Source organism: Asparagus officinalis, chromosome 3 (genome assembly GCF_001876935.1).
Source record: "Asparagus officinalis chromosome 3, Aspof.V1, whole genome shotgun sequence".
NCBI classification, from domain to species: Eukaryota; Viridiplantae; Streptophyta; class Magnoliopsida; order Asparagales; family Asparagaceae; genus Asparagus; species Asparagus officinalis.
This window is the reverse complement of record NC_033796.1, coordinates 45,943,804-45,950,464: the sequence shown is the minus strand read 5'-3', so window position 1 is coordinate 45,950,464 and position 6,661 is coordinate 45,943,804.

Below are 6,661 nucleotides of genomic sequence, written 5' to 3'. Positions count from 1 at the left end.
GTTGGGGCTAATACAGTACTCTATGATCGAGGATGTTGTAATTTTTGCTGAGTTGGATCTGATGCAGTACTCTATGAGTCCAAATTATATCCTGCAAATTTTTCTTAACAACTTGTATAAGTCCAAATTATGTCCTATAAATTTTTCTTAATACAATTTTGCTGCATTGTGCAGGGATTGCTCTCAAATTTTGCTTAAGTCTCACTCAGCTGCACCTGAGAGTAAATTGAGAGCAGTGTACAAGAAATACTCAAGCATTGAATTTGGAAATATGGTATTTAATCAACCATCACTGAAGAAGATGTTAGAGGAGTTGAAGGCTTCTTCAGCTTCGTTTTGAATGGTTAACAATTTTTTTTATGGAGGAAGGGAAAGTCAACTATTAATGATAAAGGAGATTATTGCATTTGTTTGTTTTTATGCTCATACCCTTGTCTAAGGAGTAAAAGAACCTCTGTGACTGTAATTGAATCAAACAGTTGTAGTTTTTGATACCTATTAGAACCTCTGTAATTATTCATATGATTTGTCTGTAATTGAATCAAACAGTTGTAGTTTTTGATACCTATTAGAACCTCTGTAATTATTCATATGATTTGTATTTTGGTTATAACTTTCTCATCCGTTTTTGATACCTATTAGAACCTCTGTAATTATTCATATGATTTGTATTTTGGTTATAACTTTCTCATCCGACCTCGGAATGAGGTGATTTGACATGCGTTGGAAAGCTGTTGAAGAGACCTACAACTTTGGTCTTTTGAGTTTTTTTAGATTCGAACTATATCCGTATGTAAAATAATTTTAGTTCTGTGATCTATGGTGTTAGTTCTGTGAGCTCCCATGTTAGTTCTGTGAACTCTAATGTTAGTTCTGATGTTTTCCTATGTATGTTTACAATGTTGTTTTTGCTGTAATTTCTCCATTCGATTTCAGAATGAGGTGATTTAAGATGCGTTGGAAAGCTGTTGAAGAGACCTACAGCTTTGGTCTTTTGAGTTTTTCCAGATTCAGGCACATATATATATTAAATTGATCCCAAATCAATTCCTAGCATACTCAAACATCGATAAATGTTATTTATAACCATATTATATAGTTATTATATTTATCATGATATATTCAAATTTACCTCACATATTTATTATCATTTATCATGATATATTCAAATTACAGATTCAAATTATTTATATGATCTGTATTTTGGTTATAACTTTCTTATCCGGTCTCGGAATGAGGTGATTTGAGATGCGTTGAAAAGCTGTTGAAGAGACCTACAACTTTGGTCTTTTGAGTTTTTTCAGATTCGAACTACATCTGTGTGTAAAATAATATTAGTTCTGTGAGCTATGATGTTAGTTATGTGATCTCTCATGTTAGTTCTATGAGCTCCCATGTTAGTTCTGTGAGATATGATGTTAGTTCTGTGAGCTCCCATGTTAGTTCTGTGAGCTCCAATGTTATATTTACAATGTTGTTTTCGCTGTAATTTCTCCGTCCGACCTCGTAATGAGGTGATTTGAGATACGTTGGAAAGCTGTTGAAGAGACCTACAACTTTGGTCTTTTGAGTTTTTCTAGATTCAGGCGCGCGCGCGCGCGCGCGCACACACACACACACACACACACACACACACACACACATATATATATATATATATATATATAGAGAGAGAGAGAGAGAGAGAGAAATATGGAGAAACTTGGTACCAAGTTCTTGCATTGAACTTGATAGTGAGGTGGCCAAATCACCCCCTACATCACGCCTCGAAGATGGAGCCTATTTTTAAAAGTAGGTGAGGCTCTCTCTTCGAGGCGTGATGTAGGGTGGGGATTTGACCACCTCACTACCAAGTTCAATGGAGAAACTTGGTACCAAGTTTCTCCATATTTCTCATATATATATATATACATATATGAGAAATATGGGTATGCTTGGTACCAAGCACAAATTTTGTGCTTTATATATATATATATATATATATATAATAAATTGATTCCAAATCAATTCCTAGCATACTCAAACATCGATAAATGTTATTTATAACCATATCACATAGTTATTATCATTTATCATGATATATTCAAATTTACCTCACATATTTATTATCATTTATCATGATGTATTCAAATTACGGATTCAAATTATTCATATGATCTGTATTTTGATGATAACTCTCTCATCCGATCTCGGAATGAGGTGATTTGAAATGCGTTGAAAATCTGTTGAAGAGACCTACAACTTTGGTCTTTTGAGTTTTTCAGATTCGAACTACATCTATGTGTAAAATAATTTTAGTTCTGTGAGCTATGATATTAGTTTTGTGAGCTCTCATGTTAGTTCTGTGAGCTCCTATGTTATATTTACAATGTTGTTTTCGTTGTAATTTCTCCGCCCGATCTCAGAATGAGGTGATTTGAGATGCGTTGGAAAGCTGTTGAAGAAACCTATAACTTTGGTCTTTGAGTTTTTCCAAATTCAGGCACATATATATATTAAATTGATCCCAAATCAATTCCTAGCATACTCAAACATCAATAAATGTTATTTATAACCTTATCACATAGTTATTATTATTTATCATGATATATTCAAATTTACCTCACATATTTATTATCATTTATCATAATATATTCAAATTACGAATTCAAATTATTCATATGATCTGTATTTTGGTGATAACTTTCTCATCCGATCTTGGAATGAGGTGATTTGAGATGCATTGAAAATCTGTTGAAGAGACCTACAACTTTGGTATTTCGAGTTTTTCCAGATTCGAACTACATCTATGTGTAAAATGATTTTAGTTATGTAAGCTATGATGTTAGTTCTGTGACCTCCAATGTTAGTTCTGTGAGCTCTGATGTTAGTTTTGATGTTTTTTAGGTATGTTTACAATGTTATTTTCGTTATAGTTCTAACACGTAGTGTGTTAGTTCTAACCCACAGCGTGTTAGTTCTAACACACCGCGTGTTAGTTCTAGATTTAACGCCTTCTCGTTCACTTCCACATCCTTGATCACTTCAGAAATCCTCATGCTTTTTTATACATCAATAGCCAATGCGTACAAGAGCCAGAATTTTACGAAAATGAGCGCGGATTCAATTAAAAGATGAAGATTTAGATCCCCCTTTGGTGTGTTAGTTCTAACTGTATTATAGTCCACAGACTGGGGAACTTGTAGAACTACATATTTTGTTTGATAAAAATCTTAACATATTTGTTCTCTCTAGAGATGCTAAAGATTATATTTCTTGGCTTCTTCAACATGGTTGGCATGAGAAGGCTTTAGCTACAGTTGAAGCAGGAAAGGGACTTCAACATGGTTGGCATGAGAAGGCTTTAGCTACAGTTGAAGCAGGAAAGGGACGGACTGAGCTTCTTGATGAGGTAGATAAATTGCAGTGGATGTTTTTTTTCTTCTAAATTATTTAAGAGAAGAGAATCGATGAGATCGAGGTGGTCGAATTCAAAGTGGAGCCTTGGAGGCTGAACTTAAGGTTGAACTCAAGGGTGGGGGGAAGGCTGAACTCGAAGGTCAGGCGAGGAGGAGGCGGCGGTGAACTCGAGGGCGAGGCGGAGAGCGGTAGCGGTGGACTTCGACGTATCGAGGACGAGGCGGGTAACACGTTGAGCTACGACGAGAGTTGGGGGAGAGGAGGGGACGACGGTGCGAACCCGAGGGATTCCGGGGCCAGGCGGAGGCGGTGACGCGAGGGGCAGGGCAGGGCAAGCGAGCTTGAGAAAGCGCTTTATTTTAGAAAAAGATAGAGAAGAGGGAATGAGAAGAGAGTAGAGAGAGAGAGAGAGAAGAGAGAGAGAGAGAGAGGAGAAGATGGATATAAGTTTTGGTCTGAGATTCAGGGAGGGGATAAGGATATTTTAGGGATTTAAGCTTAGCTAGCATGTAATAGTTGCTAAAAGAGTCTGCAACACAAAATGTCACACTTCAAGGGGCTGAACCACATGGGGGAAACTAGGAAGGGCTATAGCACATGAAGTTTCTGTTTTTGGGGCTCAGACATATTTTCCCCTTTTTTTAAAACTTGCTCTTAAATAGTTTGAAGATTTTAAACTTGCAATTAAATATCCTAAAAAATTTAAAACTTGCATTTAAATAGCCTCAAGTTTGTATAACAAATGGTATTTAGATGCAAGTTTTAAAAACTTTAATCATATCATAGCATATCATACTCCCTTTAAAAGTACGAGTTCGGAAAAAACTTTACATAGTCAATATTACCCTTGACTATTTTTATTTAAATTTTAATCTGTTATAATCATAATTATATTACATGGTCAATATTACCCTTGACTATTTTTAATATTTCATTTAAATTTTAATCTGTTATAATCATAATTATATTACATGGTCAATTAATATTACCCTTAACCATTTTTAATATTTTATTTAAATTTTAATCTGTTATAATCATAATTATATCTTATCCTATCCCATGTGAACAACTTGGAGGTCAATAATTTAAAGATTAATATGCTATAATATATGAAGTATTACAAAAAACCTAAAAAGTTTTAAAAATTATACAAAAATACCCTTAAAAGTTTAAAATTACACAAAACGCCTAGACGTTTTAAAACTTAAAACAACAAACATGAAACCCTTAATATTTTAAAAACTATAAAAACACGCTCAAAAGTTCAAATAATAAAAAAGCACTCTGAAAATCTAAAATTTCAAAACTTGCAAATAACAAAGATGAATTCAAGGAATTACCATTAGGCATTAAAAAATTAAAATTTGTAAAAAAATAAACTTAAAGTTATAAAAATTATAAAAAACTCTTTCGAAAATTAAAAAAGACAGAAAACCCTAAAATTTAAAAACTTATAACTAATACATATCAAATCTCAAAATTATCAGCAGACTGCTAAAATTTTTAATTTTGCAACAAACAATTCAAAGTTTTAATAATTACAAAAAATACCCTCAAAATTCAGAGTTGCAAGAAATATTCTGACATTCAAAAACTTACTACCACCACATGAAACATAAAAATTACAAGCACCTAACTTAAAATTTATTTTTTTTTAAAAACACTCTCAAAGTTTCAAAGTTTGCAAAACACACCCTTAAAAATTTAAAATCACGAAAAAGCGACTAAAATATCAAAACTTAGAAAAAAAGTAGTTGTTTGATATTCTTTTATTAAGATATGTAAATTTAACTTTTAATTTAATGTTTTACTAATCTTTTTCGGCATCTAAAATTAGTCTGATTTTATCGAAAAAGATAAATGTGGAAAATGATTAATAACGTCTCAATAAAAAATAAAACAGAAGGAATGAAATGCACTAGTTTCTGAATAATTTATAGAATAATTATTTTTGAGTAAATTAAGAATCTTTAGAAGGGATTTTCATAAACTTTTTTAGTACTTTTATATGCTTATGTGGATACTTTCATTATATAAAAGTGTACTAGATTAAATATTAATTTTTAGTTTATGATTTTTTTAAAGTCTATTAAGGATTAGGAACAAACTCTAAATTATCTTTTGTGACATTTTAACCCACTTGTAACCAACTATCTTGTCTTATAAGCTTTAATTATTTATTTTCCTTTTAGAACGCTATTTGTTGAAGTGTTTTTCACTTTTACAATGTTATACTTCCTCAGGTCAAGCTTGGTTTCATGCCGGTCTCAGTGACATGATAATTCAAATTGATTTCGGATTACATTTATTTTTTGTCAATTGAATTATCAATATGAAATTTTAAATTTGATGTAATTCATTTAAACAAATATTAAATAAACTAAATAATTACAATGCTAAAGTTTAAAGATATAAGTAAGCAAAAACCATCAAAGTAGAACCGAGTAACAAGTTTTAGTAAGGAAAAAAACCAAATATATTTAATCATGATATTTAACCACGTGCATTGCACGTGCATAAAACCTAGTATATGTAAATGCAAATCTTATAAATTCAGAGAATGTGAGTGCTATAAAACAAGTTTGAGTATATATGTGTAAGTTTTAAACTTGAGAGTGTATAAGTTCTGCCTAAATAAGTGAGAATATATAAGTTGACAATAGGGAAACTACAGTGTAATTAAGCCTAAATTTAGTAAAATATAAGTTCTGCCAAAACAAGCAAGGATATATAAGTGCAGAGTAGGGGGAAGTATAGTGTAACGAAGCCTAATTTTTTTGTTAATTATTGTTAGAGTTTTAGATACTAGTCATAATTTGTACTAGTCCCTCACATGTTTATATTTTGAATTTTGTCCCTCATATATTTATATTTTGATAGTAGTTCTTGTAGTTAGTCAGGGTTGTAAATGTGAGGGAATATTTCATTTTCGGTAACCATGGGCATTAATGGACAATTATGTCCCTCATCTAACAAAACCTAAACCCGCAACTTACTAAACCTTACCCTGTTAAGAAACCTATTTCACCCTTCTTCTTCCCCCAATGATAAAATTGGAGTTAACTCATAAAAAACGATAACCCCTTCCATAAAATAAATGATCGAGCGGGCTAATTAAATGGGTGTGCGTATTAGATAATCGACCACCTATATGGGTGTATTTGGATAGCTTTTTTAAATATGGAGGGGAGAAGTTAGAAAGGTTACGATGCTAACCATCCTAAATTGTGTTTGTTTACATTTTTTTTAGTAAATGAGAGGG